At 38.1% G+C, this 15,401-nt stretch overlaps 1 protein-coding gene across 27 annotated transcripts in view; it reads right to left on the bottom strand.

Moving 5' to 3' along the window:
* The window catches only part of ZBTB20 (zinc finger and BTB domain containing 20), an 838,376-nt gene that overhangs the window by 131,382 nt on the left and 691,593 nt on the right, over positions 1-15,401 (bottom strand). The window lies entirely within an intron of this gene.

The following is a 15,401-nucleotide window of genomic DNA, read 5'->3' as shown; positions in this document are numbered from 1 at the left end:
GTGTGTAATGTGTGAAAGTTTATTAACGATAGTCTAGGAGTGTAGCAGACAGATGCTGCAGAGAACAAGACAGGTACAGTCGGATGCCGAGTCTAGATCTTGGAGGGAGATGGATGCTGGAAGAAGAGGCACCGTGGCAAGAGATCAGCAGACAAAGTCAGTGGGCAGACAGGCAGACAGATTTTAGGCACGGCACGATCTCGTCTAAAAAGGCAAAAGTTCTGATGCAATAATAGGTGCAAAACAATCCATCCATCCTCCTCTCCCGGGAGCACTCCAAGGTACAGTTAAAATAGATTAATCTTTGTGACAAACAGAGCTGGCAAGGCAGACTATGGCAGACACTGAAGGCGATTCGCAGACCCAAGAGTACCAGAGCCAGGAAAAGCCACAGAGATCAATCTCTCCAACGCCCTGATTTTGCAGATAAGGAAACTGAGGACTAGAGACTCAGGCTAATAAATCACAAGGGCAACAGCAGCGTCGACATCAGAACCCGGGGCTCAAGTGGCCCACCAGTGCTGTTTCTGTTTCCATCAGATGAGCCAACTTCTAGCTTTCTGTACAAATTCAGGCCCAACAGGTATGGAAATCACTGTTGTCTCCAGAATAACCAGATACGTCCATCTATATAGTTAGTGCCCAGACCTCTAATTTTTAAAAACGTCTAAGTAGCTAAGTGGAAAAAAAAAATCTTTTTTTTTTTAAATTTCATTTTGAATTCTAGGGATTTAAGTGCTTAATTCGTTCTCAGAGAAAAGCAGAAAAATATAACATTGTACAGGCCCAGTCTCAGCAAGGTATAGCTGGTGCCACACTCCAAGCTGGTGAAGACCAGTGGTTCGATCTACAAAGACCTCTCCCAGAGTTTGCAATTCTCTTTGTGAATATCATCTGCTACACATCACCAGGTAAAAAGATGTGGTTCTTTCATACAGCTCATTTTTAAAATATAGGCACACTGTGGGTGAAAGTGGTTGTCTTTCAGCTTACAGTGTCGTTTTCAGTCACAGATGACATTTGTTACCTGGAAGATGTGCTACAGGCAACTCTTCCTATATATTTCAGTTGAAACGAGTTACTAAATTAGAAAGGGGACACTGCGTCATCTACCCATGTAACCGATGGTATCTTTTTAGGACACACATGATCGTATTCAGGAAGAATCTCCCTCTTACAGCAGATAATTGAAGGTAAAAATTTTTTTAAGGGGGAAGAGGTGCTTATGAAGAGAACAGTGCCATCAGATGTTACTGGAGAGATTAAATCTCTTGTCTTAAAACAAGAATGGTGATGTACATAAAAGCAAAAAACTCTCAGTCATGCTTCAGCAACGACATTGCTACTTAGGGTGAAAAGAAGAAAACGGAAAGAAATGTCAGGCACCTAGGAGCCCACTCGAAGGCAAGTACTCTGAGAGAAGTCATGGCCAGAGTAATTTAGTTTATTTGCATGCCAACCTCTTTACCAATGGCTGCTGCAGCATGTCTAAAACACATTCTCCATCATCAGTTGATTTAGGGGAAAGAGGAATCAGTGATTTTGACACCGGCAGGGCCTTCTGCAGCTAGGTCTCAAAGCACCTGATAGGCAAGAACCCAGGGAAGACAGTGCAGGCCTTAGTGAATGTGTTCTGGGTGATCTGTGTGAAAGGGGAATGAGCTTCAGCCTCAAATGGACCATTATAACAGTGAGAAAGTCGCAGCTGCTCTCAGAGGCTCAGTTTCCCTACCTGTATAAGGTGGTGATACCCATCTCATAAAGTTATTTGAGGATGACATGAGTTAACACAGACACAGTTCGTGGTCATTAATTACACTGTAGTTTTTACTGAGGTAGGCAGACAATGAGGGTGTGAATAAACAAAACTGCATACTATAGAAGTGCTGAGTATGTTATGGTCAAAGCATGCAAGTTCAAGACACATAGTACATCAGGGATCTAATACACAGATTTCTATTCAAAAGAGTAAAGTTTAGGGCCCTAAGTTCTGGAATCTAAAATTCAGAGGGGTATTTGATCTTCTTGTCTCCAGATTTTGGCATATTTCCTAGTTAATAATAATAACAACAATCATATTCAATATATCACTGAGCACTTGATTTGTGATAAGCACTCTGGTAAGTACTTATTTTCATCAAACTCTAGTGCCACAACACCCCTGTGAATTAGGTACTACCAATTCTCACTTCATAGAAAAGAAAATCAAGGCATAGAAGAGTTAGGTGACTTGCTCAAGAGCACACAGCTAGTAAGTGTGGAGTTGGAGATGAAACCCAGGCAATCTGACTTTAAAGCCTGCATCCTCAGCCATGATGCTGGGCTGGCACATGGAAGGTATTAAGTAAATATGTGTTGAATAAATGAACAGATGCATAAAATACCAGTGTATTGATTTCATTAGAAAATAAGTGAAAATCTATGCACAACCTCTTGAGCGAATCTTGCGCTTGGGCTGTACAACCTCTGCAGCTTTCTTCAGGTGGCAGCCCTTCCTCAGAAGCCAGGGTCAGCCATGTCCCTGGATGGTGTTGAAAACAGATGAGGTGAACATTGCGGGCTATGACCACCCAGGGCATTTAAATATCTGATGGCATTTTCAGCACTTTGAGGGTAGTGTTAGCACACGGGTTATTAATTGGCTTAATTCCAGTTCGGATAATTACATCGTGTCTCTTTAATTTTTCCCTGACTATGCCATTCTTCACTTCCTGTCACAAATGTGCTCTTTAAAAAAGCATAGGAACACACACAAACATATAGTTATATTTAAGGTTTGTAAAATTATCTAGGGTGTTCTCTTTTCTAAATGATTAATATATAGTAGCCATGTAATGAATGAATGGGCAAAAGAATTAAAGCCGTTGCAAAATACAGATAACTAGTTGAAGCTGAGATTTTCATTTGGCACTGAAATAAACAGATTTTTAAACCATTTCCTTGGTGACAGGATTCCAATCATTTTTTTTTTATCATGGGCAGATATTTCAAGAACTGATGACCTGCTCATGATAAGCTGATTTCCTTATACTATGTAGTTTCCAGAAAAAAAAAATAGCAATGAAAACTAACATTTTAAAGTAGAAAGTAAGACTAGGATGTAAATGACACCTAAATGACACAGTATACTGAACTCATAGGTTTTAAAATAGTCGTTAATCCAGTTATTAGATCCTGACTTATTTAGCAACATTCTTTTTTCACCAAACATATTACTAGAATAATCTTCAAATTATAGAAGAAACAGAAAAGGCTTCCCAATTCAATAAGCTTTGAAAAGTTTGACATCATAAACAGACACCACCCATCTCCTTTACCCAAAGAATTCTTGGCCTTTGAAATACTGGTTATGTTTATGTGATACCAACGAAAATCTCCTACAGGCATCCATTTAATCATGTGCACAAATAGTTAAATACTTCCACTGCAGAGAAAGCTTTTTAGTCCTTTTCAGTGTACATTTGTATGAACAAATCACCAAATATAAGGAACACAGAAAGAGAATAAAGGGTTAATTTATTTACTATGCATGAGAGTTTCTAGACCTTTGCTTCCTCAGCTTTTAGTTCAAAATTCCATGCATACTCTGCACATAATAATAAATGCCATAATTCAATGTATGCCATAATTTGATTTACTTTCAAGCACCTTTCCTGGTTCAGTTCTCAAAGCTTTCCTTCCTATAAACTTCCTCCAAATTGTTCTTTGTGGTTCTCTGTAAATCATCATTTGAAACCGGTGTTTGTGGGATGACGCTAATACTGTAGAGAGATCTGTATCAAACTAGCTATGTTTCCTTTTGAGAATCAGTGGTCAACTTCCATGCCCTTATCAGAGAACAAGACAAATTTAAAAAAAAAAAAGAATAAAACCCAAGCCCTTTCCTACCTCTTCAACTCCTATAATAATGGACAGCTGTCATCAGTGGCTGTCCTCTACTTTGTTACTCATGCCTTGAGACAGATCTTCAGGATGATGTCTTTACACTCTACTTGCCATATTTAATGTATTGTCTGGTATCACAACTGGCCATGTTGGCAGATGATATCTCAGACAAGCTGGAGGCAACAATTGTTAACATTTGTAGTTCTTCATATGCAATTGCAATTTATTTTCTATGTGCTTTAAGTTTCCAATATATAACAGGGGTATACTTATTAGTGTAAGCTTAGTGATTTGATGCTTAGACTAAAGTAGTATTATTGGATGGGATATTTAAGAATTACTAAGAGAGAAACACTTGTATTAGAGATTTTAATAGAGTAAACACTATTTTTTTTCAGTAAGAAGTCCTTGGATAACACGTTCTAAATTTAGTTGAGTTTTTAAATTCAAAAGAAAAGTGGACAATATTTATACTCAATATTAGGGACAGTAAACAAACTCTTGGTTTTAAATTTAAAATGTCATCTAGAAACAGCCTGATTGATTGTATAAAAGCATAGGATCTTAGACCTAGGTGAGTATTTAGGAGATTCTCTGGTTCTTTCAGTTCACAGAGGAAAGCTAAGTGGTTTATTTTATCTGATAAGTACTAGAACCCAGTTTTGCCTGTTTCCTGGTCCCATGCCCTTCTTAGTCACACTGGGCAAGAGGGCTGTCACACTCTTGCCTTTCTTAGTCCTGGCCACACTCCTTTTGCACATATTTTTTTTTTTATTAAAGAGCCTGTTAAATTCTGGTGCTGAGAAAGGGAATCTATATTTCAACTGTAGTCTGATAGACATGCCACAACAGGACTATGGTAGGCCAAATAATGACCCTGAGAAAGATATCCACATTCTTACCCCAGAACCTACATATGGTACCTTATACAGCAAAGCAGTCTTACGGATGTGAGCTAAATGTAATTACCAGTGTTCCTCTAGACAGAGACAGGTGGGTCAGAGCTAATAGAAAGAGATGTGGCGACAGAAACAAGAGGTTGGAGTTATTTGTGGAAGGGGTCATAAGCCAAGGAATGCAGATGGCCTTCGGAAGCTAGAAAAGATCAGGAAACGGATTCTTCCCTAGAGCTCTCAGGGTACCAGCTCTACCACCAGCTACCTCTATCTGGACATCATTTTAAAACACAGCTAAAACATCTCTTAGCTTTTTTTTAAAGAAAAGTAGATATATTGCCTGTTGGTTCAAACTGAGCTTGTGATACAAGACTTCTTACCAGTCTTCAGAAAAATATTGATTAGAATAGGTCAAGAATGGATCTCTCCCTCTTTCCTCTAAGAACTTCCTCCGAAGCTGACATGGAGAAATCTATCTTAATGGATATCTTGGTCAACAAATGAGTCGCCTATGGATCCATCTAATCCTGTTTGCCTATGTTTAGTCTTATAACAAACAGTTCTTCATTGGTGGGTTGGTACTCATCACCAAGTTAATCTACCACACTTAACAGTAGGTTCTAGTTAAAAGCAAACTGAAGGGTTTTTCTGTGTGATTCTTGAGTACCAGGAGACCTCAAATTTTCTCTAAACAGTGAGGTGCTCCCTTGCTAGCCCCACATCCCACATTTGTTTCACTTTTACCTTGTGGAGGTCAGAAAGGGAGAAAAGCAGCATAAGGCAACATCATGCAAAACTAACTTCCTTTTTAGGACTGTCTTGCCTATATATATCATGGCCACTCAGATACATGCACAGTCTGTAGGACAGTGCTCCTAAAAGAGTGGTTCTTGGCAGCATCAGCATTACCTGGAAAAATTTCTTAGAAAAATAAATTCCTGGATCCTACTCTAGTCCTGGTGAACCAGATACTCAGAGGTGAATGTCTGAGTGCCTGTGAATATATGAGTGCTTATGTTTTAAGAAACCCTTTGCAAGTGAAAGTGAAAGTGGCCCAGTTGTGTCCGACTCTTTGTGATCTCATGGACTATACAGTCTATGGAATTCTCTTGGCCAGAATACTGGAGTTGGTAGCTGTTCCCTTCTCCAGGGGATCTTCCCAACCCAGGGATCAAATCCAAGTCTGCACTGAGGCCGATTCTTTACCAGCTTAGCCACCAGGGAAGCCCAAGAAGCCCTTTAGGTAATTCTAAAGTCCAGTTAAGAACCACAGGACAAATCTGTGAGGTCTGGCAAGTATAGTGAAACCCTGTTGGACTACGAGTGACATCCCCTGTTCATCAGGGTGGATTTAACTGTGGCTCTGTCAGTGGCCCCTGTTATGCCCTTAGGTCATGTTCTTAGCTTATGTCATCAGGTACAAAATGGGAATGACAATATTATTATTATTGCCCTCTCTATGCAAAAGGATAAACAGATCATGAATATGAAAACACTATATGCTTTATAAAAGTGTTAGTCCCTCAGTTGTGTCTGACTCTTTGTGACCCCATGGACTGCAGCCCACCAGGCTCGTCTGTCCAGGGGATTCTTCAGACAAGAATACTGGAGTGGGCTGCTATTCCCCTCTCCAGGGGTTTATGTCCCAGGGAAATAGATGCAGCATTATTATTATGGAAGAAATATCTATTTGAACTGCAAGGGTCCTGGAACCAAAGTGTGGGGGATATCCCCTTAATAATCACTTAACTAAGTAATATTAGTAAAAAAGAATTTAAGAAGCTCAAATGTTAGGTCTAATTCTCCAAGCCAAAATGAAGCCTGTGAGTCTGTAGACTTTTAAAGGATGTGATAATGAGTGGAGAACCCACTGACAGCTTTAGCTTCTAGAACCAGGTGCTGAATCTTTTGATTTGAAAACTCCACCTTTCTGTTCATCAAGTAGCAAAATGTAGTGGCAGTTTTGAATGCTATAGGCCAAAGAAAGCCTGTGGCTTGTGATATTCAGAGTCATATTTCTTTATAAATTCCCAGCGCCAGGCAGTTTTAGTAAAGTGGCCCATGGTCGCTTTCATTTCCATACCATATTAACTAAGCAAGAAGCTCCAGGAAGCCAGCCCAAAGACAACTGACTATATTCTCAGATTTTTCAACGGAGAAGACATAAATCTTAGTAGGTGGAAAGGGTTGTCCAGATTGAGAGTTTTTCAGATATTGAAGTCCAAGCTCTTAAGGAGCCAAAAAAAAAATCTCTCAATGGGTTAGACAGAATCATAATTTTTATGGAAAATCATCAGGACTTTATCCAATCTCTTAGTAATGAAAATTCACAGTAATGGCCAATGCTCTATAAAGGCGGGGCACATATATGTTGTAAAAGATAGCTAACCATCAGTTTTCCTTCTTGCATGAAATCATAACAAGTATGTCTTTTGGACCACAGGCTCTTCCATCGTCTCATGATTAAAGTCTACGTGTCACATTTTGGCAACTCTTTGGTGCCTGGTGCCTTGCAGGATGGTTATGGTGTGGAAAAGGGTTGCTTTTGGGTTGCTGCTTCCTCTGAACCAGTCACATCGTGTGCATCGGGGGAAGCAGCTGCACCTTGTAAGAGCTCTGTGTCCTTAAGCAAGTCATCTACCCTTTAACCTCTGAGGAGTGAAAATATCTTCAAAGGCGAACCGGGGTCTCCTGTATTGCAGGTGGATTCTTTACCAGCTGAGCTACCAGGGAAGCCCATTTCTTAGTTAATTAACATCAAACATCTACTTAGAAATGTCTATCAGTTCAACAAGTAGTCCTAAAGAAAAATCTGTAGTGAAGTTATTGAGTGCCCAACATTTAAAAGGACAGGAACATATATTTTGCCAATTTATTGGCAAATTATTATTGCTTGAATTGCCTAACCTTTGTTTAAATTAACCTATGAGTCGAGTTCAGATGAAGTGGTCACAGGTTGTTGCCATTCAGTAGCTATAAGAATATATGGTACCAAATCAATGAGTCTTTCCAATGGAAGGGAAATTACCTGGTATATTTTACTGTAAATAATTAATATAATTGTGTAACAAATATATCTAAATACCTAAAATGGATATTTAAATCTTTAATTTTGATATATAATCCTATCTTTTCTGTTGTACATCCTTAATTAGACTATATGCTTGTTGAAGATAAACCCTGACTTATATACTTCTATGAATTTCCTATTGTCTCTAGTACAGACGTTTATACATAGCATTTGCTTCCAAAATATCTACTTTTTAATTGGATTCACTTCTTATTGGCTTTTCTTGGGGGCAATTAAGCCACATAAAGTGCCCATAGATAAAGGCATCATTTTCACCGAGGTGAAAGTTGTGATTCTTAATTTTTTTTTTAAATTATGGATTGGGACATTTTTTTTTTCCCATGTGACACTTAACCTGACTAATTATAGAAGTGAATAGAAAAACATGATTCTCTTTTAAAAAGCTCACTTTATCTGCAACATTTTTAGGACTTCAGCTAAGATGTCAAGCAGAATCACTCACTCTGCACAATGAAGGGGATGGTGAGTACATACTCCAGCTTAGACTCCAGATAGATTAAATTAAAGCAAGCTACCCACAAAGTTACAAAAACATAAACATGCACTCTCTCACAAACTCACATGTGCACATCCTTAAATTAATGCAAAGAAGAGATATATTCTTTTGTTCTAGTGGAATACAAACGATGAAGACTAATAAATGAATAAGCAAAGCGCTGGGTAACCAAATCAATGTCTGCTCAATTCTGGTCAAGGAGGTGAAGTGAGGTTTCCCTTTGAGTCAGAGAATGCAGTGGATAAAAAGGACGTGAATAGCTGGGGGGATTTCCTGAGGCCATTGCAGACCAGCTCACATACTGTTAAGAGACTCGTTTTTTTTATGAGACTTTTGGTTGCATTTGTAATGCTCGAGGTCCCCTAGAGCATTAAGTGCCACATCACAGCACTACAACTACAGGACTGAATGTGAGAAGGTACATTCCAAGCTTCCTTCTCTTTCAGATCCTAATATCTGGGAGTTTGTAGATACTTGCAAGACCGTTTTTTCTTCCTTTGTTCCCCTCTGCCCCCGACAAAAAAAAAAAAAAAAAAAAACAACGACAAAGAAAACCCCTTCCTAATAGGACTACATAGAAAGGACTTTCTGTTTTCAGTAAAAATCTAAATTCTTGTGTTTAAAAAAATGACCAATTGTAAGACCTGTGAATTAGTACAGTTAATTATTTCCATAGATAGAACATATTTCATTAAAAAAAAAAAAAAACTTGGTCTGACTGGTAAGTTTGTTCTACATTAAGGATTTAGCCACAGTTTGATAAGTATTTGTTGTCTATTAGGCTTGGTGCATATTAATTGATGAATATTTTAACATTTCACTACTGCATTAAATTATTGATAATTTGAAATTATTAGCCAGTACTGCCACCAGCTTTTTTTTTTTGAACAATGCCACCCATTTCTTTCAAGTTTGGTTCAAAACAAAAAGTCTAGAATCTAATTTGTCAAGAAAACAACTGTGAAATTTAGAAAAAGGATAGGAATCACCAAAATAATGAGATCCAATTTTAAAATCGCTGCTGCTAAGTCACGTCAGTCGTGTCCGACTCTCTGCGACCCCAGAGACGGTGGCCCACCAGGCTGCCCCATCCCTGGGATTCTCCAGGCAAGAACACTGGAGTGGGATGCCATTTCCTTCTCCAATGCATGAGAGTGAAAAGTGAAAGTGAAGTCTCTCAGTCCTGTCCAACTCTTCCCGACCCCATGGACTGTAGCCTACCAGGCTCCTCGGCCCATGGGATTTTCCAGGCAAGAGTACTGGAGTGGGTTGCCATTTCCTTCTCAATTTAAAATCGCTAGGGAGAACAAAAGCTCACTTAATCCTCAAGGAAAATGTAAAAGTAGGCGTTCTGGTTATGTTGATGAAGAAGCTGAGGCTCAGAGAGTTTAAGTAAATTCTGTAAGGTGCAGAGTTGAGAGGTGGCAATACTGTGTGTTGAAGCTTCCAAGGTATTGCTAGTGGTAAAGAACTTGTCTGCAATGCAGGAGACATAAGAGACCTGGGTTTGATCCTGGGTCAGGAAGATCCCCTGGGGAAGGAAATGCAACCCACTCCAGTACTCTTGCCTGGAAAATCCCACTGATAGAGGAGCCTGGCAGGCTACAGTTCATGGGGTCACAAAGAGTTGGATATGACTGAAGCGACTTAGCAGAGTACAGTGCTATGTGTCACACATTGGTCTGTCTGACAATGCCTGTTCTATTTTCTTTTACATGCTCCATTCCCAGAAGGTCTCTGGCTATCCAGAAGTTTCTTTGGGATGTGACATCAGGTTCATGGGGTGACATAACAATTATAACAGCTATGCTGCTGCTGCTGCTAATCCCTGGGATTCTCCAGGCAAGAACACTGGAGTGGGTTGCCATTTCCTTCTCCAATGCATGAAAGTGAAAAGTGAAAGTGAAGCCGTTCAGTCGTGTCCGACTCCTAGTTACCCCATGGACTGCAGCCTACCAGGCTCCTCCATCCATGGGATTTTCCAGGTAAGAGTACTGGAGTGGGGTGCCATTGCCTTCTCCATATAACAGCTATAATAATTGTTAAATGTATATGTATTAATATTATCTATCAAATATATATATATGCTTCATATACATATAGCTATATATACTATATATGCCATGTATGTGAATACTTAATAGCCAAAATGTAGCAATTACAGTATACCAGATATTATTCCAAGTACTCTATTATTTAGTATTTATTATTTACTGTTTATTACTATTTATTAGACTTATAACCTCTGTAAGGTAGAAACTGTTATCATCTAGATAACATTAGGTGAGATAACATCTAGATGAGAAAATAAGGCATACAACTAGAAAGTGGCATCACCCAAGCTCCTCTCCACTACCCTACCTCTCTCAGGTACATCTTCCTATTTGTTTCTACCTTGAGAACAACTTGACCTCCGCCTATCCTTGCAAGACTTGCTCCTTCTTAGGAGACAATGAGTACATCTTAGAAAATGGAGCAATTTAACTATTTACTAGTCAATAGTTTACTTGCTAGGGAACAAAAAGGATGCAACTTTAGTGGAATGTTCCCATTTGTAGTGAGAAAGTCTCCAAAGCAAGATATTATGGCTTGGAAAGTAAGGGAAACACTTTGGTTAGAGGGCACTTTCTGGGTCTGTCAAACCCTAAAACACATATAACCACTGATCCATAAACTCAGTTTAATCCAACATATATTTAAGGAGCACCTGCTATAAGCAAAAGACTCTGCTCTAGAAAATAGCTACATAAATGAGTAAGAAGCCATAAACCTGATGTTTAGAATACGTGAGAAAATAAACACCACGTAACTAAAATACAATGCAAAATAAGATCATTACCATAAAGGGTTGATAACAAAATTCCGTAGGCTCAGTGGCTTGGGAAATATCATTTGATGATGGACACAGGGAAAAAGTTATTCTAGGAAGGCAGTGTTTGAGAAGGACCTTGGAATATGGGAAAAGTTTCAACTGTTAGAGTTTAGGCTAGGGGCACAGAACGAATAAAAGCATGGGGACAGGAAAGCACAAACTGATTTTGTGGCTGATATGACTAGCTTCTAGAATACTTGAAGGATAGCAGCAGGAGTTTGAGATGCTGGATGGCACATTCAGGTGGGAATGTATATTTGGCAGCTGGAAACCTATATATGTGGTAGCAGAGCCCATAAGCCAGGATGAGATACTCAGATCTTCAGGGAGGCAATAGGAATGTCTGCTTGAAGCTAAAACTGCTCACAAACTTCAAGAATTCAGTGAGGGAAGAAAGGAAGGCAAATATAAGTTTTATGGGCAGAAGAAGGGAGAATGGATGAAGAGGCAAGAAGGAGCACTCTGATGAACAGGAGACCCAGGAAACCAGATGTTATGAAGCTCAAAGGGAAAGTGATCTAGAGAAGTGGAGACAGATGGTCAAAACAGTCAAATCAGGAATGGTGGAGCTAGCACTGCCTGGAGGAAGAGGCATATTTATGAGCTGGAGTCTTTCTCTATCACTAAACTCATCTTTGAAAGGACCACCTCTTATCCCTTTTTACTCTATGCCTAAACTTGTATATGTACTCAACCACATACATAAACAAACTTTTTTTTTTTTTCTGGGAAAAATTTATGGCATTATTGACTCTGAAGCACCCAACCTACACCTGGAAGCTTTATGAGTAAAGTTCAGATTTTGTTGTTTGTTCTTTATTTAAAAGATGACTAATTTTTGATGCTCAAGTCAGCTGCTTTTTGATGGGAGTGCAAATTTATTCACATTTTATTTAACGGATATTTTCCTATCTGCCAGGCATTGTGCTAAGTGCTGGGATCAGAATAGTTTCCATAAATGCTTAAATGGCTTTTACCTGTGAGTTTTGCCTCCTATAGTTGGCACAAGTTGATGCACGAGTTTTTGTGTTCATGTTACGAAGTACATATTTATGTGAAAATTTTCTGTTCCAAAATGCTTTCAAAATGTTTTGAATACTTTTTGGTATCAGCAAAGGGTGCTTTAGAAGAACAAACCAATTCCAGGTCAATGCATTGCTTTGCCATGGTGGTAGTCTAGTGCGTGGGCAAGCAGGAAGAGCCTCTCAAGTATTTAAAACAACTTTGAAAATCTTATTCTTAATTGTATCCTCTAAAGAATAAAGGCAAGAAGAATAATCAGCTTCATACAGAGAGTTGAAAAACAGCTTCAGGATATGTTCTAACTGATGGGTTAAAAATGGAATAAAGAAATCACACGGAATGGGTTCTACAAAAGATACCCTTGAAGCTTATTTATTAACTTATTTGTATACATTTCTTTGTACATGTATATATTTTTAAAGCCAGCTCTAAGATATCAGTTCAGCCTTTTCCCTATATGTATAAATATTTTTTTCTCCTAGAAAATAGGTATCTTATACATTGTAAACTTCATTCTTTCAAGACATATATTTTTAAGCCCTGTATAGTATTTCATTATATGGCTATATCAACATACTTTAAAGCATTTCTCTATTTTTGGATAATTTGATTGCACTCCAATTTTGTCATTTTCAATAATGCTTTGTTCAGAAGCACCGGTATGCACACAGCCTTTGCAATATTATCATTTATTGGAAAGCTTTAAAACTTAATACCACAAGCAAAGAAAGCAAGGAAACGATACATATATTGTAAGCAAAGAAAGAAAAGCCAAGTGCCGCTAGTATCCAGGGTGATAGAACAAATGAGAGAAGTGGCTGTGGCATAAAATGTGGGGCGACAGGTACTTTGTCTCACTGGAGAAGACACGGCTTGTCTGAAGGGAACAGTTATTACTCAGTTCCAGATATCTGTCCCATGCAAAAATTCAGGTCTAATATTTTAAGATTGCCATATTTCCTAGAATCTGGAAAAGATCTGTGTTTCTTTTTGGTGAGACCTTTTGATCTTTAACTGTTGGCTCAAACTCTCAAATTATTTTTAAGTATTGTACAGACAGAAATTTTTATAGGCTAGTTTGATGCAGCTCACAGGTCACTGGTGTGTAAGCTTCAAATTAAAGAAAAGGAAACCTGGTGTTTGAAATATATTTCTAGGCAGTGAGTTAAACAAATAAAGCTTGCTTTAAGTGTTGGTAGTAACAGGAGATGATAGTATTGGAGAAACTGAACCTAAACATGAAAGTCTTGGAAGACAGGTAAATTCTGCTCCCCATTTAATTATCCATGCAAGATTAGCCAGAAGAAGCTTCTCAAATGTTTCAGAACTCTCAAAGGACCATGTTTTATTTACATAAAACCTTAACCCAGTGCACTGTATGATGAGATCTAACCATCATTTCCCTTAATTTTCCATCTGAACACATATTTCACATTAACATCCACCTGCACTACTTCCTTTCATAAAGAGGAGGTGGTATTTGGCTATTCTCTGGTTCTGATTCATGAGAAATCAGCCCAAGACCAACATTTCTGTTCTTAACAGATTTTGGTTTTTAAATCTGTAGAACACAATGTTTCCTTGGGCTGAGTTCTAGCATGCCAAGTTTTGGCTGGCCACAGACTTTGACATCTGAGTGAAAAATCTTTCAACAATGGCATTTAAACTGAAGAATCAACAGACCTTTAATTATAACACTGCTTGTAATCTCCCCACCTCCCCCTCCTTTTATCATGATGTTCAAATTGCCTAAAATCACTAACTGCACGGACAGCATGTTATTTCATTTGCCATTGGAAATATCATCATTTAGAAACTTGGTAGCTTGAGATCCTGTATTAATTTTTGAAAAATCAGTATTGTTTTATTCACTATAAATTAAAGAGGCATATGCAATGAAGTTAAAATTATTGATTCATTAGAAACAGGAAATAAACCCTCAGCATAGACATTTTCAATTTAATGTGTTCAAGATTTATTTAGACCAGAATAGTATTTCTACTTGGAAATTAGGCATTAAATATATCAAAATATAGAGTATCCTTTTTTGTGAAGTTTCTCTAAGTGCCAGGATCTCTTTCCATAAAATGTTAAGTGATCACTTTTTATGGCTTTTTAAAAGTGACACAGTCAGAAAGTACTGTGTTTCCCTGGGTTTCATCTGTGTTTCTCTTATATAACAACAAAAGACACCTTTAAACTGCTAAAACACTAGAAATCCTTTGAAAGCTTTCTTTTTAGATATAGATACTGAAAAAGTATAGTTTATATATCCAGTCTGTCTGTCTGGAGATACTTAACGGATGTGCATGCGTGCTAAGTTGCTTCAGTGGTGTCTGACTCTTTGAGACCCTAACTGGGGTTAAAAACGTAAATGTGGAAAATTATTTCCATGTTCTATAGTAGCTAAATAGTTTTTTGTTTTTGTTTTTAAATTGAGAGCTTGGTTATATGTGGAAGGTGGACAAAATTTCAGTTCTCTTTCATCTTGAAGAGAAACCTGGCTCTAGATTTCCAGGAAATTCCTTTATTTAGACCAAACATCAGGTTTTTACATATAATTTCTAATCTTCATGATATGTCTGCAAGATGGGTATCATTAATTTTGGCTGAAATATTTGATTTATCTGAGCCTCAGTTTCCTCACCAGTAACAGATTAATTATAGGAGTTTTTGAGTCTCTTTGTCATTGAATTTTAAGTAGTGGCGTTTGGATGTAACCCCAGATCTGACTTCAAAGTGTTTGCTTTCTCTTTGGGGGCAGAAAAACACCTCCCTGAAAAGTAGACAACTCTTCCCTGTGTTACTGACCTTGCTTTCTGAATACAATGGGTTATCAGAGAGGACACTTAATTATGTTTAGCACTCTCATGACTCTAAACTTCATCTTCATTCAGAGTATAAAATTCACAGTATAAGAAGTCATGTCTCTGATTTCCTGCAACAGACCTGGTTTCAAAGCTTGCCTTTTATTATCTCCACAAATATGCTTGTATTTATAAAACTATGTCCTGTTTTTGTTCAGAAAATATGGTCCCTATCATTATCAACTTTGTGTGTCAAGTAGCCAAAAAAAGGTCAGGTGCAGGAAACTGGTTTTGACCAGCCTAGCACACTCAAGGATTAGCTCCTCCAAGA

Source organism: Oryx dammah, unplaced genomic scaffold (genome assembly GCF_014754425.2).
Source record: "Oryx dammah isolate SB20612 unplaced genomic scaffold, SCBI_Odam_1.1 HiC_scaffold_2, whole genome shotgun sequence".
Classification (NCBI taxonomy): Eukaryota; Metazoa; Chordata; class Mammalia; order Artiodactyla; family Bovidae; genus Oryx; species Oryx dammah.
The sequence above is the reverse complement of the archived record's forward strand: the minus strand, read 5'-3'. Positions and strand labels throughout refer to the sequence as shown.